This window comes from Podarcis muralis, chromosome 9, assembly GCF_964188315.1.
Source record: "Podarcis muralis chromosome 9, rPodMur119.hap1.1, whole genome shotgun sequence".
In the NCBI taxonomy this organism is placed as follows: Eukaryota; Metazoa; Chordata; class Lepidosauria; order Squamata; family Lacertidae; genus Podarcis; species Podarcis muralis.
In genome coordinates this window covers 58,443,333-58,470,851 of record NC_135663.1, presented here as the reverse complement: position 1 = coordinate 58,470,851, position 27,519 = coordinate 58,443,333, and positions in this window count along the sequence as shown.

Here is a 27,519-nt window from a genome sequence, read left to right as displayed (position 1 = left end):
GCCAGAGCAGCGATGTCACGCTGGCCACGTGACCCGGAAGTGTCTCCGGACAGCGCTGGCCCCTGGCCTCTTAAGTGACATGGGCGCACAACCCCAGAGTCTGTCAAGACTGGCCCATACGGGCAGGGGTACCTTTACCTTTACTTTATGTACAGCGGACACTCTGGTTGTGAACGTGATCCGTGTGGGATGCACGTTCACAACCCGCAGCGTTCACAACCCATGTCTGTGCACACGTGGGTTGAGATTCAGCGCTTTTGCGCATGCGCAAAGCGTGATCTAATGCTTCTGTGCATGCATGACCCCCAAAACCCGGAAGTAACCCGTTCCAGTACTTCTGGGTTTCGGTGGTCCATAACCCCAAAAAACGCAACCTGAAGCAGCTGTAACCCAACTGTATAATAAACGTAGCTTAGTATCCACACCTCGAGCCAGATCTGTTGTGTGTTACTCTGCTGAGTAACGTGTGCTCGTGCACAGCAGCATGAGTCGCAGATACATGTCAGAGGAGGATGACTGATGGATCTCTGCAGCGGCAAGGCTGAGAAGGGAGATGCTCCATCTGGGGCCTGTCCAGCTGGCTTTCCATCCCACGGTTCCGACAGACACCCGGGGCGGACTGCACCCCCCACACTTCCCTTCTTACACCCCTGCACACATGTCCATTCATAAATCTGCCCCATCCCGATTTCCACATTAATTATTATTATTATTATTATTATTATTATTATTATTATTAATTTTATTTGTGTAGTACAGTGGTACCTCGGGATGCGAACGGGATCCGTTCCGGAGCCCCGTTCTCATCCTGAATGGAGCGTAAGACGCAACGGCACGTCTACGCATGTGCGGGTCACATCTTGCCGCTTCCGCACATGCGCGTGACGTCATTTTGAGCGTCTGCGCATGTGTGAGCGGCAAAACCTGGAAATAACGCGCTCCGTTACTTCCGGGTTGCCGTGGAGCACAACCCGAAAGCGCTCAACCTAAAGCACATTCAACCCGAGGTATAACTGTACTTAAACAGGAACACAGAAACCTGACTTATGCCAACACAGACCATCAGTCCAACTATCTCGGTGTTGCCTACCTTGCCTTGCAGAAAGTATTTCCAGGATTTCCAAACGGGGACATTCCCGATTCTACCTGGAAATACAGGGGTTAAACCAAGGACCTTCTGTCTGCATAGCAGATGCTGAGCTATTTGAATATTTCTCAAAAAATGTGCATACCAAATGTAGCCCCCCCCCCTCATAGTATGCATTTCTAAATGTACTTTATCCCAAATTGCATGTCATTTTATATGCATTTTTGTAAGTTTTGCTTGAGTTGCTGCATCACAAAATTTAGAGAATTGTGAGGCTGACGTTCTGCTTGGCACATCAAGCCAGGAGGTGCAGTTCAGGCTGGTTCGTGAATAGAATCTGCAAAGAATAAATTCCTCAAGCACATTTGGACCATGGCTACGAATGTTATTGAGTTGGAAACAGATGGTGGATCCACAGGAAAAAAGCACTATCAGTAAGTCAGAAATTAAATCGTTATAACGAGAGAGAAAATGTTATAGAATATTGCTTAGGAATGTTTATTTTGCTCTCCACCGCCTTCTGGTGTTGCATGTTTATAACGCATTCAAAACACTGTTTTTTGACTAATGTAGCTGAGTTCCAGAAAGGCACATCCAAGTCTCTTGTTTTCTTTATTAAGCACGAAATATAAAGTTCCTCTCTTTGGCCTTTAATGAGTGTTATTCTACTAAACCTATTTGATTTTACGTTTCTTCAGATTTTGTACAAACAGGGCATTTTCTTTTGAACATAATATTTATTTTGCTTTGAAGTCTCTGCACAACAATGTCTTCGGAGCTCAAATACCACCAATGTTTCTGTACTTCTTTTAAACAGCTCTAATTTATTATTATTTCCAAGTCGGCAAAGCCCTCCAGTTTAGAGTCAGCTATAGAATACAATGCCTGTGAAAAACTAAAGAAGGTTTTACACAGGCTGATCTTTTGGTGGTGCTGGTAATGGTTGGTTTAGTTGGTTCTTTGAGCCAATGTTCTCCAGATATTGCTGCACTACAACTCCCAACATCCCTTGTCATGCTGGTTGCAGATGATGGAGTCCAGCAAACATCTGCAAGGCACCTCTTTGGCTATCACTGTCATACCATTGTACTCAAAGTAGGATTGCTGTAGTTGTTGTTTAGTCGTTTAGTCATGTCTGACTCTTCGTGACCCCATGGACCAGAGCACGCCAGGCACTCCTGTCTTCCACTGCCTCCCGCAGTTTGGTCAGACTCATGTTTGTAGCTTCGAGAACACTGTCCAACCATCTCGTCCTCTGTCGTCCCCTTCTCCTTGTGCCCTCCATCTTTCCCAACACCAGGGTCTTTTCCAGGGAGTCTTCTCTTCTCATGAGGTGGCCAAAGTCTTGGAGCCTCAGCTTCAGGATCTGTCCTTCCAGTGAGCACTCAGGGCTGATTTCCTTCAGAATGGAGAGGTTTGATCTTCTTGCAGTCCATGGGACTCTCAAGAGTCTCCTCCAGCACCATAATTCAAAAGCATCAATACTTCAAAGGACAAAGGCAACAGGTAGGATTGCTACACTCTGACAATCCAAATGTGATAGGAGTTTTTTTCCATACTCATCCTGCTCATTCTGGAGTAGGTCTTGTGGAAAATGTCATGCTTCTCTTTCTTAGCTCATTCTTTAAGCACTGCCAGGACACTTCCAGGCTGCCCAGTGTTGTAGTGATTGGGTGGGACATGGCCTTTGTCCTTCTCAGGAGAGGACAACATGGGGGCAAGGCTGCTTTCCTAACCTCTGGCAGCCCATGTCACTGTTGGCAGAGTAGCTAAATTGCAGCTAGGAAGCCAAAGCATGTGCAATACTGACTCCTTTCTTGAAATTAAAACAAACACTAGTCCAAGCACTTGTTCAAAAGCTTTTGCTTGCAGAACATATAGCTAAAGAAGAACTAGTATGAATATTTCATTGATAATTATTCGGTATGTACCTCTTTATATATTTTGTTCTACTGTATAACTTACATGCAGGTTGCTCAGTTTTGTTGTCATTCATTGTTTGCAATGCCTTGTATTCCATTTCAAAATTGGAAAAGACAAATATAGACCTCCGTCTATTATTTCTCATCAAAACATTATATACTGATACATCAATACAAGTAAAGATGGATCTGGCTGGCCATCTCACCACTAGAATTAAGACCATTACTGGAGTCAAACAGGGGTGCATTTTGGCACCTTTCCTGTTTAATTTTTATATTAACGACATGGTTAAAGAACTGGAGGGCCTACAGTTTGCCCCTGTCACAATTCTCTACCAAAAACTCTCAATATCAATGTATGCTGGTGACCTAGTACTTGTATCTAGAACCCAGGTGGGCCTGAGACGGCTGCTTGCAAAATTAAGTTCATATTACACGAGGAATGCTTTATCTATCTATATTCCATTTCCAGCTAATGAAGACTTTATTCCGAATATACTGTCCTTTTGAAACTTCAGAGAGACGTCTTCCTTTGAGACTTTTGTGAGACGTCTTGAGAGACGGCTTGGCGTTCCTCACTATTCATTGATTTGTTTGATTCTTTGTTTGACTCTGATACATAGATGTGTTGTATGATATATACATCATTTTGAAGTGGCTTATTTGTATATTTTGAATGACATCATAACCAATTATATATTCACTAACAGTTATTAGCCAGTAGCACCTTAAAGACCAACTAAGTTTGGTATCTGAAGAAGTGTGCATGCACATGAAAGCTCATACCAAGAACTAACTTAGTTGGTCTTTAAGGTGCTACTGGAAGGAATTTTTTTTGTTTTGACTATGGCAGACCAACACGGCTACCTATCTGTAACAGTTATTAGCCAGCGTGTTGTGTTTGGATTTTTGTAGTCTGTTGCATACATGAACAGTTTTTTTATCTTTCTTATGGTATCTCTTCACCTACTATTAGTAAAAAGGCTTCTGGTTTTTTAACAAAAGTGTTAAACATTTTCTTTAACTCATTATATATCATTTCCCAGAAAGCCCTTACCTCTTTACAAGTCCACCACATATGGTAAAAGATACCTTCCTTTTCTTTGCATTTCCAACACTCGTTAGATCTTGTCTTATACATTTTAGCAAGTTTTGATGGTGTTAAATACCATCTATACATCATTTTCATCACATTTTCCTTAAGTGCACTGCATGCAGTAAAATGAATACCTTCATTCCACAGCCTATCCCATGATTCTAACTGAATATTATATCCAAAATCTTTATGGGCTTATTTTTTTTCTCAGTTGAAGATTACATCTTCTTTCAGCGGCATAGCATGGGGGTGATGGAAGGTGCTGTTGCCCCAGGTGCACAATCTGGGGGGGGGGTCACAAACCAGGCACTCCCTGCAGAGATCCCCTTTGCACACCCAAGCACCCTGCCTCCACCTGGTGCATGAGCACCCACCTGGCAGTGCCTGTCGGGATCTCCGCTCGGCCAAGCTGATAGAACTCATCTTCCGGAATCGCCTCCCGACGATTCATCCTCTCTCTATGAAAATTCATCCTCTCTCTATGAAAAGCAGAGAGCAGCTGAACAACAAAGGAACAGGAAACCAGTAACATCACATCCGTCTCCCTTCTCCCGTGAGACTTCCAACAGCCTGGAATGTCTCTGGAATGTAGACAGAGCCTTGTGACTCTAAGCAGCTGCTCAGTGGTAAACAGAAACTAACAGTGCCATGGCCTGGGACACGCAAGCGCCCGCCCAATGGGGGCAGGAACTGGGGAGCACAGAAGATGCTTTCCACCCTCCATGTCCTGCCTCTGCCCCACAGCACGCAAGTACCCACCCATCATTGGAAGCCACCCAGAGTGGCTGGGGCAACCCAGTCAGATGGTCGTGGAATAAATAATGACATTATTTTCATTATTATTGAATCAGACATCCCTATTTTCATCAGGGAAATGTTGGAGGGTATTGTTGTGTCTACCTAGGAGCTCCAACTGTTTTGATCAGGCTCTCCCCTAGGGGTGGTGTCTATATCTTTACTACAATACAAAGTACAGTGTATGCGTGTTTTTCCACAGGGGCAAAATTAACAATTTAAATCAAATTGATTGGCTTTTGGAGGTATAATCAGTTACAAATGTGAAATCTTATTTAATCAGGCAGTGATTTCATTATCACTGGCTATGTGCCAAGCCAACCTTTGATGTAGATCTTTCTCCCACCCCCCGACCCCCAAAATTTCAGATTAATTATTCAAATGAAAGCAATTAAAATTTACCAGTTGCAGGCTTGATTCGTTTGAAAAACAAAATAATTATGCAATCCTGCCACAGGTCTGTGGATCTATAAATAGGAGCCAGGATGTGTTCTGCATAGCTAATGGTATGCATCTTAATTGCCCTGTGACGTGAGCCAGGTAAGCACTGTGTTCTGCATGCAGACGAGGCATCATAAATAGACTTATGGGAACCTCCCTTTCATCATCGGAAAGACTAACTAGAGCATGTCAATGTCTTCATAGTCATGAAAGTTGTTTTAAAACCTCCACAGAGACTTGGGGAAAACTTCCTGCTCTCCTTTGCCTCGGAGAATCTTTTAATTCCCACGGCTGCAATGTTTCCCCCTTCATTTTGGAGAAAAGTCAAAACTCTGAGACAGACATCTCTATCTGAATCTTTGTCTCATTGTGGCAGTTGCTAGAATATTGACTGAAGGGTGTCTCTGGTCTGCCATTGGGGGAGACCATTAGCAGGTCCCGAGCTTGATTGCAGTTCCTGTAGTACCAGTTCTGAGCCGAGGTGCAGTGATATCCCAAAGCTTAACATTTCCAGTTAAGTAATGGGCAAACATTTCCCAGTAGTGATGTGTGGAAGTGAGAGCTGGACCATAAAGAAGGCTGATCACCGAAGAATTGATGCTTTTGAATTCTGGTGCTGGAGGAGACTCTTGAGAGTCCCATGGACTGCAAGAAGATCAAACCTCTCCATTCTGAAGGAAATCAGCCCTGCGTGTTCACTGGAAGGACAGATCGTGAAGCTGAGGCTCCAATACTTTGACCACCTCATGAGAAGAGAAGACTCCCTGGAAAAGACCCTGATATTGGGAGAGATGGAGGGCACAAGGAGAAGGGGACGACAGAGGGCGAGATGCTTGGATAGTGTTCTCGAAGCTACCAGCATGAGTTTGACCAAACTGTGGGAGGCAGTGGAAGACAGGAGTGCCTGGCGTGCTCTGGTCCATGGGGTCACGAAGAGTCGAACATGACTAAACGACTAAACAACAACAACAATGGGCAAACTGAACAGAATGCACTCTTGCCTTCCCCCCATGTGATGGTGCAATTCTTCTCAGCACCCAGTGCCAACTTGGCCCTGTGACCAGGGTGCCTGGGGCTGTGGGTTCCATGCAGCGTGCATGTTCCTGGCACCAAAATTTATGGGTGCCCGTACCCTTCATGGGGAATTTTGTGGGTTCTCCCAGGGCCCCAGGGAGTTGGCACCTATGTCCGCCCCTCAAAGGTGGGATGCTTTAAAATGTCCCAGGCTTCTTTCCACTGTTGCTGCCTTGTTCCAGAAAGGCAATAATATTGCTGCTATTAGCCATCCTTTTCACTCTTTATGCTACCTGGTTACCCTGGACCTCTCTATACTTTGGAGAGAAAGCTTCATAGACAACGAAAGAAGAGTGGCAGCTGAAGATGATGGACTTTGCAGAACTGGCGAAGCTGACAGGAAAAATCAGAAACCAGCACAATTAAGTATTCCAAAAGGAGTGGAGTAAATTAATACGATATCTGAAAGATTATTATAAGCAATTAACATCAATAGCAGGATTGTCTGAAGACTTGTAATGAGAAATTTTCTATCTTTCTATATTTATTTAAATTTTGAGCTATTTTGTAATGATTCCCTGCACATGGGTGGAGGGAAGTATTGGGCTGTGGGGAAGGGAGGTGAAGGGATTAATTGAAACTGTTAAAGATTGGTATAGGATTTAAGAGATTTTAATTTTTATAAAGATTTTATAAGGAAAGCAGAAAGCAGCAAAAAAATATCAAGTAAAAGTATCGGAGAGGAGATCAGTGTATGAGAAAACATGGTTTTGTTACATATGATTCTATTTTGGAGTTGTCTGCTTATTTTGAAGTTGTTTGCTGTAAAGAATGTATATTATGTGAATAAAATAATAAAGGGTTTGAAAAAAAAATTAAAAATCAAAATAAATAAATAAAACAGCATTGCAGTTAAAACAGAAGGTTGGAGTCATGATATCATGGGAATCCTTGCCTAAACAGGGCTGTATTCGAGAGTCAGTGGCACAGAATCTCCCTTATTTGAGCAGCGAGACAATTCCACAAGACCAGTGAAATAAAACGGAGACAGGATGTGGGTGGTTGTCGTTGGGTGCAGATCTGCCCTAGCTGAGCCCCCAAGAGGAATGGCTCTGTAGAGGAAAAAGTTTTAAACACCTTGCAGATTTAAAATCGTGAGCAAGTCAAAACAGCCTGAGTTTTCTTGGTTGTGTTTCTTCTCTCGTATTAATGGCCAGCTGACATTTGTAAACAGCTCTTGAAGATTCCCTTCTGTCCCTTGAAGCTTTCGTCAATGACACTAGAGATTCTGTTTCCTTCCTAAACTGGAGAAGAAAATGGGACTGTAGACGTTTGGATTCCCTCCTATACATCACTTGTCACTGTGCATTATCTCCCAGTAACAGCTGGTGACAGAGACATTGTGCATGCCTCTAGGAAAGTTCTTCCCCGACTCTTTCATCTGTTTCAGTTCATTTACCTCCAAGATAAAAGACTGCTTTGGTTGGTCTGTTTGCAACATCTTCTCCAGATCATAATTTTAATCCATTCTGCTGGGGATATAGATCATACCTCTCCCCTCCTCTCTCTGTGTTTTTTATTATTATTATTTAAATTTAACAACAGCTGGAAATGATGGCTCCTGCAGTATAATCCCATCACCCTTGATTCCTGTAGAAAAATTCCCAATATATTTGCCTAGCACACCACAATTTAAGTAGCGCTATCCTTTGTTGCTGATTTTCTTTGTTTTCAGAAGCTCTTTTCTAAATCCCTCTTCCTACCTGTACAACAAATATGCCTTCTTAAACATCCCCAAAGAACATTTGAAAACATTACCCAACAGCATGCTTGGATATTGTCATAAAAATATTCATGAAATATTTATGGTAAATAAATATTTCACGCCATCTTCTTCTCCTTAATTTTCTTTGATGGAGTTACCCAGATTTTGGCTGCAGCCTTGAACCAGGTTACATGTAGGCATACTCCACCAAAGTAAAAATAAAAAAATGATTAATTTTGAGCAGGATTACACCCTTTAGTGGCAATGCTTTTGCTGCTGAGGACTGAATCTCCAGGCCAACTTCTGTTCCTGAAAGCACAGAGTGCTTTTCATGTGGCTGAATTCATACATTCAGCTGTGTATTTCTGAGGTTTGATGACTTGTAGCAGGATTGGCTGTCTAAACACTCATGCTCATTGGCTGCATCCAAATGAAGGAAAGCTAGTGTATCAACACAAGCAAGTTCTGCTTCCTTTTTCTGTTTATTTGGCTAGAACTTTTGATAGACTACAGATAATCGAACAAACTTTGTTGCACTACATTCTTCATTAAATTATCTTTCCATTGATATATTATTTTATGGTTTGTTGTTGTTGTTTAGTCATTTAGTCGTGTCCGACTCTTCGTGACCCCATGGACCAGAGCATGCCAGGCACTCCTGTCTTCCACTGCCTCCCGCAGTTTGGTCAGACTCATGCTGGTAGCTTCAAGAACACTGTCCAACCATCTCGTCCTCTGTTGTCCCCTTCTCCTTGTGCCCTCTATCTTTCCCAACATCAGGGTCTTTTCCGGGGCGTCTTCTCTTCTCATGAGGTGGCCAAAGTATTGGAGCCTCAGCTTCAGGATCTGTCTTTCCAGTGAGCACTCAGGGCTGATTTCCTGAAGAATGGAGAGGTTTGATCTTCTCGCAGTCCATGGGACTCTCAAGAGTCTCTTCCAGCACCATAATTCAAAAGCATCAATTCTTCAGCGATCAGCCTTCTTTATGGTCCAGCTCTCACTTCCATACATCAATATTTATTCTTGCATCTCATTTTTGACCATATCCAACTTACCCAGGTTCATGGTTCTTACATTCCAGGTTCCTATGCAATATTTTTCTTTACAGCATTGGACTTTCCTTTCGCTTCCAGGTATATCCACAACTGAGCGACCTTTCGGCTTTGGTCCAGCCGCTTCATCAGCTCTGAATCTACGTGTACTTGTCCTCCGCTCTTCCTCAGTAGCATGTTGGACGCCTTCTCACCTGAGGGGTTCATCTTCCAGTGTCATGACTTTTATATGCCTGTTGTCTTTGTCCATGGAGTTTTCTTGGCAGGGATACTGGAGTGGCTTGCCGGTTCCTGCTCCAGGTGGATCACATTTGGTCAAAACTCTCCACTATGACCTGTCCATTTTGGGTGGCCCTGCACGGCATAGCTCATAGCTTCTCTGAGTTATTCAGGCGCCTTCGCCATGGCAAGGCAGTGATTCATGAAGGGGAATTTTGTGGTATTACTCCAAAAAACATGGTGTTATGAGCCATCAAACCTCAGAAATACATTTTCTCCAAAAGGTTTCCACAATTTTGGCCACTAGTATATCAGTGTTAGCAAGCCAATGACCACGGAAGATGGCAGTTGTAGTTCAAGGGCGAGAGGTTCCCCTCACATGCTCTAAGGTCTAGCTTTTTTTGGAGGAGGAAAAATGGAGGCCAGAACTTAGTGAGAATGAAGAAAAAAATGCAAAAGTATAGAGGACAAGAGGGAAGAAAAGCAAATGGTTATCATCACTGAAAGGCTGGAGGCTCTTAGCCTTATGCTAGAGTTAACACACCCAAGATTTTTCTGACTGTGTTATAGCACATCTTCAATTTTCCAGCATGCTTGCTTTTTACGACATATCCCTACTCTCAAGTGTGCAGTATTTTCTGCATGATGATTCCCTTTATAGACAAATCAGGAGCTGAATGGGGGCGGGGGGGACATGACTTCAATGACAAGAACAAAATTCCTACCGCAAATATCTTTCTTTTATTACTAAAACAGTCCTATAATTGTTTCATATGTCACTCGTATAAATATTCTGCATTCAGTGATGTATGGAAACAGTGCAGCACAAAACAAATGTCTCTAATAACATTATAGATTCCATCTGAATGGATGATATAATAGTGAAATATTGATTTTGAAAGGATAAGTGCTAGTAAAACTGGCAAAAGGGGTTTATTGATCACTAACAGCTAGAGGAGTGTGAGCTGTGATGGAACTGTTGAAGCAGGTAACAGTGGAATATTACAAGAAAGTTGGGTTTCACTGCAGAGAAAAGGGGTTCAAGAAAGTTAAGTTTGACTACAGAGAAAAGAGTGCTGGAAAGAATTTCTTATGTGAGGTTTTTTTGCGGACACAATATGATAGACAGGGTAACTGTGTGTAGATTTATAAATAAAAATGGCCTTGCTCAGCTTTGCCACCCAAAGAAAAGTCACAAAATCACATGTCACAACTTGCCCCAAAGTCAGATGCACTATTGCTGCAGTTCTATAATGCACACACTTATCTGGGAGCCAAGCCCATTGAACTCAATAGGACTTACTTCTGAGTAGACATGCACAGATTTGTGCTGGGGGGAGTAGCATTTGGTGCAGGTGTGTGGTGTGTGTGTGTGTGTGTGTGTGTGTGTGTGTGTGTGTGCGCGCTATTGATATTACGACAGATGTCAGATGAGAAAGTGATTTCAACTTTCCTTTTAAGCCACTGAGTTTAACAAAGCCTTTTTTTGGTTAATTTCCCACAACTGCAGTATAGTTTGCGAATTGCTATATTATTAGCAGGATATACTTTGCCAATATATTCCTATCCATCTGTCTATAGCAATACAGCTTGCTAATGCTTCTAACTGTGACAGAACTTGAACTCAGTGGCTTCAATATTTAATGACAGAGGTGTCTCTTGGGAGTTTAAGTGGTGCATGAGAAAAGGTTTCTGATGCTGCGCTGGGATTTGTTTGTGGGAACCAAGGCAGGCGGTGATTGAATGTGAAGTCACCCTTATGCCTTTGAGAAACCAACCTGAAGTAATTTGTGTGGAAATTGAGGAGCTGGTGAGGACTCTACGTGGCTTGGCAACTGTCTGGTTTGCTTATTTATTTTCAGATATATGACCAAATTTGTACAATTAACCACTCAAGGTCTAACTTTTAAAGGCTGTGGGCACTTCCAGCATCTCGCAGTGTTGTTGATTCATTCACATAATGGTTCTTTTACAAGTACCACACAATGTTTGTTCTGCAGTTGTAAGGAATCAGCCTACCGTCTAGAGCTCCCTGCTCATTGAAATTACTATTTTTGGTATCTGCTAAAAACTTTTGTTTTTGTTTGTTCTCAGACATGCAAAGTTGATGTGTATTTTGATTATTATTATTTGCATTAAATGCATTTTTACATTTGACATTCGTTGACAATTTTAATGTCTGTTTCATGTTCTCTGGGCATAGAGGTTTGACTTACAATTAAGCAATATGCAAATTCTAGAAAACAAAAAATACTAGCAGGTTGGGCAATTAAAGATGATTTGGCACTCATGTTACTCTCTCACAGACACACCAAAATCTTATATTTTGTGAAAAGTAAAGCAGTGAGGAAATGCCCTGGAAAGGGCAGATTAACAATTGCATGACACAATGGCATGTAACCTCTTTGACTGCTCAGTAAATACTAAACCTCCTTGCAAATTTTGTGCAAAAAAACCTGGATGAATGCTCAATAAACAGGTCATCTGGAAGTGACTTCTCTCTGTGTGCAGATAAAGTGCAGCTTTATTTACTTTAAATCATTTGGTGGTGGCCTCGTAGCAATGATTCTACAACATCAACTTCGTTGGACTGGTCATGTTGTTCGGATGCCTGGTTATCGTCTTCCAAAGCAACTACTCTATTCCCAACTTAAAAATGAAAAGCGTAACGCTGGTACTCAACAAAAAAGGTTTAAGGACTCACTGAAGGCAAATCTTTAAAAAATGTAGTATGAACACCGACAACTGGGAAACACTGGCCTGCAAGCACTCCAATTGGAGAAGAGTCTCAGTCAGTTTTATTGCACATAGCCAAAGGCTGCCACAATGTACACAGAATTATTTGACAATTAAAAGAAAAGATACTGAATTGGTAAAAAAAGATTTTAAACATTTATATTATTAAAACATTACGTACTCTAAACAAAGCTATAAAAGTACCCCAATGTACAAATAAAAGCATTAAACAATAAAATTCATAAGCTAAAATCATCACATGGCCACTAATGTTAAAAACAATATCAATTAATACAGTGTGCAATTTATACTCAGAGTTTGGTGACAAAGATAGAGCATAGCCTGAGGTAGATAGATAGGATCAAATAAATTCATCTCCTTTACAGTTAATGGCTACCTTGGCTATATAATTTGCTCTAATTTTCCTAGCAGCAGTTGCAAAAAGTGCTACCCGCCAGGTCACATACTTATCTGTGTCTGCAAGGAGATATAACATCATGTCAAGGGGGTTCTGGCCAGGGGACCCTGTCATTATAGGTACCAAAAATCTTTTTCTTGCATCATTATATAACGGACAGTGCAAGATATAATGCATAAGGTCCTCTACTTCAGAACATCCCCTCATGCAAACACGTTCGTTTTTTGGTATGCCTCTATGCCTCCCATCTCTATAAGCAGAGTTTATTGTATTTAGTCGTAGCTCTGTAAAAGCTTTTCGAAGCTGTGCAAAAGTCAATTCATTAAAAAATTGGAGAACAGCCTTTACCAAAAGTGTCGTGGACTTTGAAGACACTCAAACTCAGGACGAAAAGGAGAAACGCACTAAGAGGAAGGCATATTTGGCAAACCCTCACCATGATCAACTCCCGCCCGGAGACCTATGTCCCCAACTGTGGAAGGACATTGGCCTCCACAGTCACTTACGGACTCACTTTTAAAAGGAAGCAACACGATCTGAGAAGGCATATCTTGAATTATGGCCAGTCTTATCTTCCATGAATTTGTGCATTCCTCTTTTATAAGCCATCCAAAAGTTGCTGACCATCACAACTCTCGCCAGTTTGACGAGGACCCATTTTCACCATTCCCCCCCCCAGAATCTAACTGTAAAGCTGTTCCTATGAGCATGCCCCACTTTTAAACAGTTTTGAAACAAATGCAGCATTTTGCAGAAGGCAATAAAGTAACCTTTCTCTTGTCAGTTAACATGTGGAAGCAGCAGGTGATCACCCCAAGCATAAAGCTTTGTCAGAGGCAGGTTTTGTTTGGGTGGCGGGAAGGAGATCAGGAATGTGCCGGTATTTACTTCCAACTCATTCCGATGCAAATATTAAATCAGATTGTTTGCGATTCAATCCCTCGTCTCCCTTTCAGCAAGCAAACATTATGTTTGCTGAGCAGATTTGAATACCTAGGCTATGCCTCATCACAATCATAAACCATATTTTGTTGTCCTTAATTGGGCATCATTGGAAAGAAAAGAACGCAAGAGCAATAAGAACATGGCTGAGCTGTAAATTCAGCACAACTGCATCCTCCTGCTGTCTCTTGCCGTGTCTGAGAATGTCTGGAATCTTGTTTAAGCATAAATATTTGTGATGGGTAAACTCTTCTTGGCTTCCTTGATTTTCCACTCACTATTTCCAGCCTTTCCTTGCAAGTGCTTGGGGGAATAAACTATTTCAAGGGAACGGGGGGGGGGGAGCCATATTGCCATATTAAGCAATTCCTCTCCCTCAGTCCCCCTACAATACCCCTGTGGACCTCGGGGTCCATAGCTGTTAACTTACAGATTTGAAAATAAGGGACCGGCAGCCTCGAATATAAGGGATCAGCAGCCAACATAAGGGATTTTGGCTTAGCTTATACAGAAATCCAGCACTGATGGAGCCATGCTGCTTTTGCTGCGACTGACTGTATTTTGGAGGGGGCTGGACTGGATGATCCTAAGGGTCTACAACTCCGACCAAAGAAGAGTGGCAGACAAAACTGATGAACGATGTTGAGATGGCAAAGCTTACAGGCAGAATTAGAAACCAGGAAGAGGACCTCTTTAATAGAGAATGAGGAAAGTTTATAATTTATTTGAAAAGCTATTGTCAAGAGTTACATACACTGGTAGGATTGACAGAAAACTTGTAGTAAACATTTGAACTATGGATGGACAAATGATTTATAAAATTAGAGTTATGAAAGGGATGCAGAGGGGGAAATCACTACATTAAGATGCTGCACTGGTTGGAGGGGATGCTAAGCAGCACGTCGGGGCTGCCGTCATCCTGGCACAAGGAGTTCCATCAGCCCTTCCCCGCCCGAGAGAGAGAGAGAGGGAGGGAGGGAGGGAGGGAGGGAGGGAGGGAGGGAGAGAGAGACTCTTGCCCATGCCGCCCGCGAGCCCAGCATGAGGCGGTTGTGGCACCGCCATGGCCGCTGAAGGGACGGTTGACAGCTATGTCAGGGTCTTCCTGCTGCCTCCCCCTCCAACCTATCTGGCAGCATAGCTCTCTTTCATTTCACACCTCTTCCTCTCTGCAGCTTTCCTCTCTTCCTCTCATTCCCTCCCTCTCTCTAGAACCTGGAATGCTGCAATACCAAAAACGTTTGGGGCATAAGAAGCCTAGGCAATGTGAATCTCCAGGGTCCCATACGCCCCAAGAAAGACCTTTGCAGTATCTAGGTGATGGAGAGAGGGGAGGAAGAGAGAGAGAGAAGAAAACCCATAGCTACCATTGTCTCACTGTCAGGTAAATTTGGGAGAAGCGGAGGTGTGGTAGGGAGCTGCAGTGGTGGTGATGGGTAACCCAAATAGGAGGTAAACATGTTTCTCAACTTTGTAAGGCTTTGGCCCAGAATACAAATGTTGCCCATTCATATTATCTCTCCTAGATGTGAGATAAGCCATTATAACCCCCAATTTCTATGATAGATTAGATTTTAATCTCATTCAGAGGAGAATTTAACTCTTCCCATCCACTTGCCTCTACAACCCACCCATGGTACCCAAATCCCTTCTCACCCAGACTCTTACTTGTGTACCTTTTGCCTGTAGAACACAGGAGCCAAGACGACTTGGAAAGATTGTTTTAGGTGCTTGCTCAAAACTTATTATTTCAACAAATCTACTCAAAACCTATAATTTAGCTGCCTATAGAGAAGACTCCCTGGAAAAGACCCTGATGCTGGGAAAGATGGAGGGCACAAGGAGAAGGGGACGACAGAGGACGAGATGGTTGGACAGTGTTCTCGAAGCTACCAGCATGAGTTTGGCCAAACTGCGGGAGGCAGTGGAAGACAGGAGTGCCTGTCCATGGGGTCATGAAGAGTCGGAAATGACTAAACGACTAAACAACAACAATCCACAATTTTATCTGTACATCGCATTCCCAGCATGTTCGCACTCCTGTCTCAGAAGCGCTGAATCGCGCCGGCACCTGCGCAGACACGGTGCTTCAGGATGCGAACACTGCGGATTGCAGATGTGCCTCCGTCATGGATTACGTCCACAACTCGAGGTTCCACTGCACATGTGGATCTGCCCCATATGGGGGGTTAATCCCAGTGACTGTAGACTGGCAGTCAAACGACGAAAGGAAGATGGAAAAGGAGGGAGGAGGGCTGCGTGCCTTGTGCTTTTGTTACCTGCACAGGTAAGGTCACGCCCACCTCTAGCCACATGCAAGAGGAAGTATGTCCCAGCCCAGGAGGAAACAGGAAGTTCCAACTGGCTGGACCAAACATCCCCCTGCAGGTCCACTCTAGGAAAACAAGGAATGTTGTATTTGACTGCTACTTATGTATCACATCCCACATAGACCAGACTACAAATAGCTGTGGGTGACGTTCTCCCCACCACCCTCATCTTTTTGGTTTTTCCCACAACAACACATTTATGAAATTATGAATTGAAAATATCCAGGGAGTTCTAGGGAGGGAGTCGTGCATATACAAAGGAAAAGACAGAGAATAATTCTGAACAGCAAGGGTCTGGATCAGTAGAAGGATGGAGAAGCCAAGATGGGTCCCTACAAATAAAAGGCTTTTGCAAAAGGGTCTGGTGGTTAACTAGTTAAGAGAATCCCATACTCATGCCATGTTCAGTTTTTGACTATTGAGGATCGAAAGATGACTTGCATTTGTTAATGAGGAGCCATAGTTCAAGCACCACAGCCATCCCTTTGCAACACTTTAAATACAGCATGTTTCAGTGTCTGTTCACACAGTCAGTCATGTGTCATGAACTGATATGCTGTGCATGTGAGTCACATCCCAGAGAGGCTTTCATGAGAAATGTATTGGTCGTTTGTTAAGTTTTAGTTTAGTTTTAAGATTTTATAGTATTACGGTGTTTAATGATGTTACGGTGCACCATTTTTGAGGCGTTAGCAATATTCTTATAAATAAATAAAAGGAGAAGACAAGGCCACTGCCCACTTGAACCCACGTGACAGGAAGACCACAAGGCGCAAAGGAAAAGAAAGGCTTCTTCAGATGACCGGGTTGTATAGATGCTGTACTTCTTTCCTTTTGGGAAACGGTTTGGTGAAGTGAAAGCAGTGGCTGTCAGGATGCCCAACCCTGAGGATTCAGAGCACTTGGAGGAAGACTTAGAACGGGTTGATATTAATCCCCAAAGAAAAATATCTAGGGTCATCCTGTGTGTTTTCACAGCTGGAAGATGTAGCCTCAGAAGATGTGGTCCCCTGTCCAGCTTCTCAGAAGCGTAAGAATATGAAATCAGGAAAGGCCCCTTGAATACAACCAGCATTTTCCTGAAGGTGGGTCCTAGGAGAAATTAAATCACTCAGGATCAAGTCAGGCTTCCATCCTTCAGCAGCCAGTTCCTTGCTGTGACAACATTTCCTTACGTTGTCTAATGGGTCACCCCATATCAAGTGATCTAACTTTTTTACCTCATGTCATCCAATGTCATGTCATCTTAATATTTTGTACACTTGTTTGAACGATCAAAACTAAGTTTAAATCTAAAATTTTAATTTTTTTATCTCATCCCGTTTTTGAATTATGAGGGTTTGAAATTTCCCAAAAATAAATAAATGAGATGAAGTACTAACAAGAATTCTGTCAAAGCGTTAATTCTATCATGCCACAGCAAGCTATCAATCCGCTTTGGAACACATTTTTAAAAGAAAAGTCTGACTAGCTTTTCAGACACCTTTTAAGTGAATAACTTTCTAAAGAAATCCTATAGCAACTGATATTATAGTCTTGTTTATTCTGTTATATTTTACTGCAAGAAGACCCATTTATTCTAAATAGAATCCAAGAAGACAGACATGTATGTACAATATATATATATATATATATTAATGTGATCTCAATATGAAATTTTGCAGGTAGCTCTTAGAAATATTAAATAATCAATGCTTTTTCTGAAAAATTTTAATCATATTAATTTCCAATCACTTTTTAAAATTTTAAATTTTGTAACTTAAATTTACAATTTAAGTAAGCTCATCCTGTGAAGTTCTGAAGAGATTGGTGTTTTTAGTTTTGATGTATCTCAATCCTGGGCTGAGCTTTAAAGGTTTTTGTGTAGTCCAGCAAGGCCAAAATTGTCAATTTAAAAAAATATATTCAAACCCTCATAATTAAAAAATGGGATGAGATAAAAACAGTAAAATTTTAGATTTGATCTTAGTTTTGATCATTCAACAAGTGTACAAAATACTAAGAAAACTGGATGACATTAGTTTAAAAAGTTGGATCACTTGATATACCCAATGAGAAAGTTGTTGCCACTTTGCCAGAGTCACTGGAAGCTGTCCGAGGTGCTGATCTGGTTGTTCTGGAATTATATCTAGTGTATCATATATCAATGCACCATCAGTCCAGTCATACAGATTTCTTTGTGGCTCCTGGGAAGGGCAAAGATTGATTGATAGCCCCATCCTGAACATGTTAACTCAGCTGAATTCTGCAGGAGTTGCTTCCTGCAGCAGCTTCATAGCCTGATCTTTTTCTTCTTCTTCTTTTTTAATAAAAACTTGGCAAAAAGTCTTGCTCTGCTCAGTGGGGACTGGTTTCCAGGTAAGTTGCCTTACAGCCTGTTTCCAGGCATCGTTTGCTCACAGGTATGCCTTACCAAGCAAATTGGGTTTACCCCCCCCCCCCCAAACGATGTGCATAGACTTAGATTGTTAAAAGCCAACTGCACTCTTGGATAAAACTGAGGGCAAAATGGTATTTTGCAGCATGTAAAATGGATCAAGAAAAGGTGGGAATTGTTTTACATCATGTAATAATAAGGAGGTACTACAGAGCAGCGAAAAGAATATATTTTGCAATGATTCCTAACAAGAAATCTCATTTCACAACTGCATTTTGACCAAGCCACGTGAAACTGAAGAGCTGAACCAATTATGCGTAGACAAATAAATACATAATAGCACAAGTCTGCAAAGCCGTTGAAAGGGCTGCTTTGCACGCTTCACACTTTGGGAATTCATTTTCATCCTTGTGTGATCTTAGCTCCTTCTTTTCTTCCAAAACAAGGGCCTCTCCCAGTCCTACTGGGAGATGCCAAAGATTGAATTTGGCAACCTGCATGAAACACAGATACCCCTGCCACTGATCCACAATTATCCCCCCGCCCAAACATACCCCCATACCCTCCCACAGGAAATTGCCACTGAAATTATTTACTCCTTCTGCAAATGCTGCAGAAAATATACACCCCCATTTTCACATGGGGCTGAGGAGTTTTGCAAAATAGGGGGTGCAATTTGAATCCACTCATTTAAAGTCACAGCACCTCAAGAGAACTACCTGAAAATGATTTACAGATGGTATTTACCGTAACTCTGAGTAGACTTGTTAAGAAGGAATGTGAGTGGCGCTGTGGCCTAACCACTGAGCCTCTTGGGCTTGCTGATCAAAAGGACAGTGGTTCGAATCCCCATGATGGAGTAAGCTCCTGTTGCTCTGTCCCAGCTCCTGCCAACCTAGCAGTACGAAAGCACGTCAAAGTGCAAGTAGATAAATAGGTACCACTGCGACGGGAAGGTAAATGGCCTTTCCGTGTGCTCTGGTTTCCACCACGATGTTCTGTTGTGCCAGAAGCGGTTTAGTCATGCTGGCCACATGACATGGAAAACTGTCTGTGGATAAACGCCAGCTCCCTCGGCCTGAAAGCGAGATGAGCGCCGCAACCCCATAGTTGCGCCCAGGGGTCCTTTACCTTTTACCTGAAATGTAAAGGGACCCCTGACCATTAGGTCCAGTCAAGACCGACTCTGGGGTTGCGGTCCTCATCTCGCTTTATTGGCCAAGGGAGCCGGCGTACAGCTTCCGGGTCATGTGGCCAGCATGACTAAGCCGCTTCTGGCAAACCAGAGCAGCGCACAGAAATGCCGTTTACCTTCCCGCTGGAGTGGTACCTATTTATCTACTTGCACTTTGACATGCTTTCGAACTGCTAGCTTGGCAGGAGCAGGGACCGAGCAACGGTAGCTCACCCTGTCGTGGGGATTCGAACCGCCTTACTCGGAGTATAGCTAATGCTGGATACAACCCTATCTCATCTTCGCTGTGATGTTATGCAAAAGGAGTACAAATAAAAGAGTCCAGAGTTGGGCCTGGAGCAGGCCTTCTCAAAAGCCTGAGGGCTCTGCCACCTGAATTTTTGACTTACGTTTGTCTTTGATGGGTGTGAACTTTGTTAGAAAGTGCTTGGTTTCTCATTGTGAAATATTGATGGAAAATTCCTGATCTGGCTCCTCCTCTGAAGATAAGGATATTAAGGTCTGCTTTAATGGCTGGAAGTTTAATTCTTCAAAAGGAGAAGGCTCCTTTGCTACTTCAGTCAATCAGAGTGATTAGCCGCTTTAGAAGTGATCGTCTTTAAATGAGGAAAGAAAAGAAGTGGAGTCCTTTATGATACCTAGCTCCTTATCGTGACTCCTGAAATTAGCTCTGCAGTTCTCCCAGCACTGTAAGCATTCAGATATCTGACTTCTTTTCCCCTTAAGTTGCAAAGTTTATGTGAATTTTGACCCCTTTTAAAAAATGTGGCAGGTAGCCATCACTCTTTAAATAAAGCAGCTTTCTGCAAGCTACGCATTCTGGAGCAGAGTTTCTCAGACTAGGGTCCCCAGCTGTTCCTGGACTGCAACTCCCATCATCCCTAGCTAGCAGGACCAGTGGCCAGGGATGATGGGAGCTGTAGTCCAGGAACAGCTGGGGACCCAAGTTTGAGAAACACTGCACCTAGGGACATCACTTTAACAGCAGTTGGTCGACAGAATTAGTCTGCAGGGCCATTCTGTGCCTGTTTGCCCAGCAAATCCAGGAGACTATACTCCCAAGCAGCAGTGGAGAACTGGCAGGGGTCAAATTTGACCCATGATGCTGTTTTCTGAAAAACATATCCATCTGCTCCACAGCTGACATTATATGCAACGCCCAGTCTCATAGCCTCCAACATTTTCCCAGTAAAAATAGGGATGTGGTCCTATTCCATACCCTCCAACATTTTTCCAGTGAATATAGGGATGCCTTAAGGAAAAGTGGGACATTCCGGGATCAAATCAGAAACTGGGACGGCTTCTGCAAATCCAGGACTGTCCTTGGAAAATAGGGACACTTGGAGGGTCTGCGTCTGAGCAGGTAAAGATGTGCTTGCAAATGAACAATTGGGACTTTAAAGTGTGCGCCTGATGATTTGTTCCTTGGCAAGTAGAGCTCTGCTCAGCACCAGCTAGCTGATCAGGGAGTCCTGGCAGATCAGTTGATGGGGAATTCGCTATTGCGGCCTATAGGGCATTTGGCACTGATCAGCTGACCACTTTGAAGTCTATCTGCAAGCAGCCCCACCGACCTGTCAAGGGTGGCTCATGAGATGTGGGAGACGGAAAGATGCAGCCTCCTAGCGGGATCTCGTCCCCCACCCTGCTCCACAGTAGGTGTGCAAAGGACTGGACACAACGGTTGCAGCAAAAGCAGATTCATGACTACAATATTTATTCTTAATTGATTTAAACATTGATTCAATGACTACCATGGGGAAAGGAAAACAGTTGTGCTACTACTTAATACAAAAGTAATAAAAATATGTTGACTATTACATAATATAATAGCCAATAAAAGATCGGGGGGGGGGGAGATACCTTGTAATTACATGGTATTAAAGTACTGAGTTTAGCAAGGTGACATTTCACACAACTGTCTTCAAACTGATCAGGAAGAGTTACACCAAAGTATCCTGCTAAGTCCAAGTTCAGAAGGTGAAATGTTCTACTTTGTAGCTCCAAGAAGGTTTCTTCAAACTCTGAACTCTTGTCAAATTTCCATGGTATGTACTAATTTCTATCTTCATGGTTTATCAATATGTGTTAAGGGCTTTTCCTACAGAAGTGACAGAGCCAGAATGCTACCTTTCCAGGGGTTATGTTGCTTCTACTAAGCTTGTGAGATGGTAAGATGGGAGGTTCGCGTGGCGAAGGCATGATGGCAGAACTACTTCCATTGTGCTAATGTCTTGTGTCCTAGACTTTCCATAGGCATCTGGTTGCCCACTGTGAGAGCAAGATGATAAACTAGATTGGCCTTTGGCCTGATCCACCAGGGATCTTCTAATGATCTTAAGGCATAGCAGGCCTCGACCATTGAAGCAACATACACAAAATTATAGGAACCCTCTATAAGTCAATTCTCCCCCTTTTCAGGGAAGTGGCTTTGTGGGCAGGCCCTGGGCCTCCCTGTCAAACCGGCCTATTGCAGGCCGGATCGTATTCCTGTCACCAATGGGCCAATGGCAGCAGGAGTAAGGGGGCGTTCTCCTGGGCGCAGGACCAACCAACCAATTGCAGCCCTTGGCACCGCGCCCAGGGGGAATTTAAATACCCGGCTGGTGGAGCCTTTCGGCCTTTCTCTTGCCATGCCGGTTCTGGTACTGGACTTCATCTGATCACCAGGCTTCATTGGTTTTTACTACCTGGATCACTGGATCGTCGCTTCCTGGTTCTCTTCCCGGCAAAGTCGCTTCTCATCATTTGCTGCTTCCCAAGCTCATCCGCCACTTGGACCCCCCCCCCAGCCAGCCAAATCACAGTTTATCTGCCCACTTTCTGTGCTTGCCATGGCATCAGGGGATCTGGGGGGCATGATCGCGGCCCAGCTGGGCAGCAAACGTTAACATTTTGGGATCTGTTGCCATAAGATGTAATAATGGCCAACTTAGATGACTTTAAAAGTGCATTAGCCATATTCATAGAGGATATAACTGTGGGTGACTACTAGTCATGAGATGGCTATACAGTGGTACCTCGGGTTAAGTACTTAATTCGTTCCGGAGGTCCGTTCTTAACCTGAAACTGTTCTTAACCTGAAGCACCACTTTAGCTAATGGGGCCTCCTGCTGCTGCTGCACCGCCGGAGCACGATTTCTGTTCTCATCCTGAAGCAAAGTTCTTAACCTGAGGTACTATTTCTGGGTTAGCGGAGTCTGTAACCCGAAGCGTATGTAACCTGAAGCATATGTAACCCTAGGTACCACTGTATACTACCTCTGGGATCAGAGGCAGCAATCACAGGAGATGATTGTTGCCGTCATGTGCTGATCTTGGGCTCGCCAAACCATCTGGTTGGCCGTCATGTGTTAATAAAATGCTGGACTCAATAGCCCAGGTGTGGTGACCCTATGGCCCTTCTGATGTTGATGAACTACAACTCCCATCAGCCCCAGCAAGCATGGTCCATGGCCAGGGGTGATGAGAGTTGTAGTTCAGCAACTTATGACAGGCCAAAGCATCCCCACACCCACAATAGGCCTTTGGTTTGATCTAGGGGGCTTTGCTTACTCCTGCTCTCTACCTATCATAAATTCACATTTTGTACTGAAAGGCATCTGCAATAGTTTGCCTCCCTGCTTCCCCCACTTATAAGAATGGAAATGACCCAGTAACATGGGGGGGGGGGGATTTCATTAATTTGGCACTCATGAAGCTGGGAGTGAAGTGAGTCATGCTGTTAGGAAATTTCAAAGAAATTCAGGCTTCCTTTCCCACCCTTTCGTGGCAGAAGAGCCTCCTCAAAATTGCCAACCTTATTTCAGATGGAATATGAATGAATGATTAAAACTTGTCAAAAAAGCAAAACTGCTGACACAATAAGCCAAGATTGATATGAAAAGGATTTTTTTCCCCTCCCTCTCTCCCTCTCCAGAGTCTCCGAGTTCTTCATCCATTTTCATAGACTGCATTTTCAACTTGAAAATATGTAGTTCAAAAGACTGGGAAGCTTTTAAAATCACTGACAACTTATACCGGGGGAGGGTGGGGGAGAAGGAAGGTTTTAATCTTCTCCCCACCTGCTTCCAAGAGGTATGTGTAGCACTCCAGATGCACAGCTGTTTTGCCTTGTAAGACATGTATAAATTAAAACTCAAAATACTCAACATTCAGAATTGGTTTGACCTCTCCCCCTCCCCAAGCTTATGCATGAACAGTTATCTTTTCTCATTTATTCAAAGCTGACTTTTTCTACAGCGTTCTGGGGAAGGAGGTGCAGGAAGAGAAGCGTTTTAATTAACGTTTGAAAGTCAGCAATCCTATTCACCATTTTTGCAAATGGAGAGGAGATGTGTGGGTAGCCACTGTGTTTCATTTAGAGGCTTAGGATGGGGTGGGGGGGTGAGGCTTCTTCCCAGCAGAAGTGGGAAGTCCATTTCCTCCACAGAACACATTGTTAGAATTCATGCTCCGTGATTGCAGTCATGGGATCGTTGTCTTTCACATGATGGTGTATGTTTTGACTCCACAGAGTGGGAAGTGACGGAGAGAGGAAGTTTGTGTTACTGTGTTCCCTGAAGTGGGACTATTGTGCTTTGTTTCTTCTCTTTGCTGTCTCATGCTACAGAGAGAGAGAAAAATGTTGCAGTGCTCCGTATGTAAATAAAATAGATTAGCCAAAATGCTGAGTTGCTGAGGTCTGTTACGCAAGCTGCAAAGACTCTGCGGATCCCTAAGTATGCTGGTGTCTGTTGGCAATCGGTCACTGTGATGTTCGGGCTGAAGAAAGCTAATGAAGCTCCCGAACGATCAACCAGGAGGGAGACAACATGCCAGTTGGGCATGTGTCTCTGCCAGGGTCCTACTTGAGTGTAGGACAAGCTCCTGACACACATTCTGTCCTAAATTGCCTTTGGGCATACCACATAAACAGTGGCTCTGAAGGGGACTTTCACATACCTTTGAAATCTCCCTCAGAAACCAGTTTATTTTGAAAACGTTCATAGGCTGCAGGTGGTCTGAGGAAAGTATCTTGCACTCTTGTACAAGCTACCCAGCAAGGTAGAAAGAAAATGATTTATTTGCATCCTAGTCCCCACCCTGACTAATTCACAACATAATTCATTCCCAGAGGTTCCACACAAAAGGCATCGGGCACAGGACTCAACGTATGGAGAAGTACACATTTCACTTCTTAAGAGAGGGTAAATGACAGAGGGTTAGGTTTGATACCTGTTCTTTATTTTAAATAACAGATCCTTACTTGGTATGGTTAAACAAGGAATTGCTCCCTGAAATAAGGAAATAGTGCAGGCATAGGCAAACTCAGCCCTCCAGATGTTTTGGGACTACAACTCCCATCATCCCTAGCTAACAGGACCAATGGTCAGAGAAGATGGGAGTTGTAGTCCCAAAACATCTGGAGGGCCGAGTTTGCCTATGCCTGAAATAGTGGGGCTGGCATCTTCAGTCAGTGAAACAAAATGAATTCTAGGACAGGGATGAGGAACCTGTGGCCTGTTGGACTCCCATCAATTCCAGCCAGAATGGCCGATGGTCAGAGATGATGGAAGCTGTGGTCCAACAACATCTTGAGGGCCAGTGCTTCCCCACTGCAGCCCATCCCTGCTGTAGAAGATGTGCACAGAATGATTTTCGCAAGTCAACAAACCCTTGATACAGTCCAATGCTCTCCTTCCAGGAACAGTGAATGACACTAATACTAATCGGCATGGTGTGTGTAACTGGTGAAGCCTGTTAATTAACAGCAAGTGCTGACAACTCCAATTCTCTCCAACCAGCTAACCACAACTCCTGAACCACAAACCAAGCAACCAACACAATATCCCTTCTCCTGGCCAGCACTTGGTCATATATAAATGTATTATGGTCCCTCTAGTACAGCCCCAGCCAATCACATTGTGTCACTGTGTGTGTGTGTATTCCTCCCATGTCAAAAATGCAAGAAATGGAAACTCACAGAAATTTAGTTGATCCCTGATATTAAACTCTGTCTCCATGTGTAGCAGGGACTGGAATTTTGCTGGCTGGTCTCCTCCGGATTTCCATGTAGCCACTGACTCCAGCCCCAACTTCTGCATATTGTGCTAAAGGTGAAGTTGGCATTCCTATGTTCAGCCAGCTGTCCTTGTATATAAATACATTCTGACTTTCAATTTTATTCATGGAGATTAAGGGGTAGAGCACATGGCATGGTCCTTCTCCACCAGCTGCTCCCAAATAAGTTCCTTCCAGATGTTTTGGGCTACGATGAACATTTGCCATCCATAGGGTTGCCATATTTCAACAAGTAAAACCACCAAAATTGTTGAAACTCCCCAAAAATATTGATTTTAAGCTTTGGGGGCCATTTCCACTGATTTTTCCATCACGTTGCCATACATCCAGGTTCTGCCTGACATTTTGCCAGTTCAGCAAAATCCCCCAAACACACACACACACACACACACACATACCAGTTTTACACCAGATAGCCAGGACAGGTCAGGAATTTTCCTGACATATGACAAGCCTAAAAATGACTGCATTCTGGCTGGGACTGAAGAGAGTTGTAGCCCAAAACATCTGGAGGGAGGGCACCAGGTTTAGGAAGGCCACATGGCCCCTCATCCAAGCGAATCATTTCCCTAGCTGCAATGCTTTAATAAACCACTGACTCTCCAAGTTTCTAAGGCTGAATCTTTTTGGCATAAGGCACCCAATTAGTCACAGTGGATTTGTTCTTCCCCATGATGCCTCTTCTTAAACTTGAGAGACTCTGAGAGACTAAAGTTGGAAAAAAAGCCTAGATAATGGAATACCATCTGCAGCCTGCTGGAATGAAAGCTAAAAGACAATGACCCAGATGATTGAAGGAAAGAAAGCTCTGAGAAGTGCCAAGTCTGGAAGAAAGTTGGCTAGGGCTTCTTGATCCAGGAAGCAGCTACTTCACTTTCTTCTAGAAAAGAAAAACACTACTACCACAATGGTTTTGTCTTTCTTTTACTGGCTTGTCTATTGTTGTGCTAGATCAAGAAAGGCTACCTTCCAATGGCATCCAAGGAACAATGTACAGATCCTGACATGTGCTTCAGGCAGAAAGATGCGAGGCAAGTAGCCTTTGCATGATGCCAAGTCTTCAACTGCCAATCCATTCCACCTTCCTCTCTGGTCTCACTTCTTCCCCAGGCCTCTTCCTCTGCTGTGTCTTCTGGTTGACTCCATGAACAGCAAGTACCAACAACTCCAACTCTCTCCAACCAATTAACCACAATTCATGAACAACCAACCAACCAACCAACCAACTAAAAACCCCTTCTGGTAGTCCAGCCCTAGCCAATCACATTGTGTTACTGAAAATTCTAAAGAAGGAGGCAGAAAGGGGGCAGAAAGGGATTGGGGCAGAATGAAGAAGGACAGGGCAGGGTAGATGTACGGTAAGTTGAGATGAGCAGATAATGCACATAACAACTAGATGGGGGAGAAATTCAATTTAGCTCACATTTGAAGCTGAATGTACGTAATTCACACTTTCTGAACAATATGCAAACCAAAACACAGCTGCCCTTCAAAATCAGCACATCTCCAAATTATGTGCAAAAAAATTGCATATAATAGGGTAACTGGCATATAAATTAGTACATTTAGTGAAAATAGAGTTCAAAAATATTGAGGGAAATTGCTCGGAAAATAACCTATGTCAGGGAAAACGTAATCCAAAAATGTATTCATTATGAGGATTTGGCATGAAAATGTTGATGAAGTTTCCATGGATGAAGTTGATGAAGTTTCACCTTCCATGGAAATGTCTTGACCAAAAGAAACTCTCCAAATTTGCTTGAACATTTTTTGCTTTAGGAGGAACTGTGGCAACTCTACTGCAGCTAGTACGGTGCTTAAAACAGTTCTGCATTTAATGCTACTGCAGCCAAGCTTCCGAACCAATGACATTTTACATGAGTTGCACTCATCAAAAGGCTAAACTGCAAGACTCTATATATGCCTTACTGTTCTGCGAGGCCTATAATGCAATATCTTCAACTCAGGAGTGTTACATTCTCTTACTCAAGAGAGGTATTTAAGGACAATGAATTCCCATTCTGTGGAGACTGCCAAGTAACTGAGAGCAAACTGCTTCACGGTTAT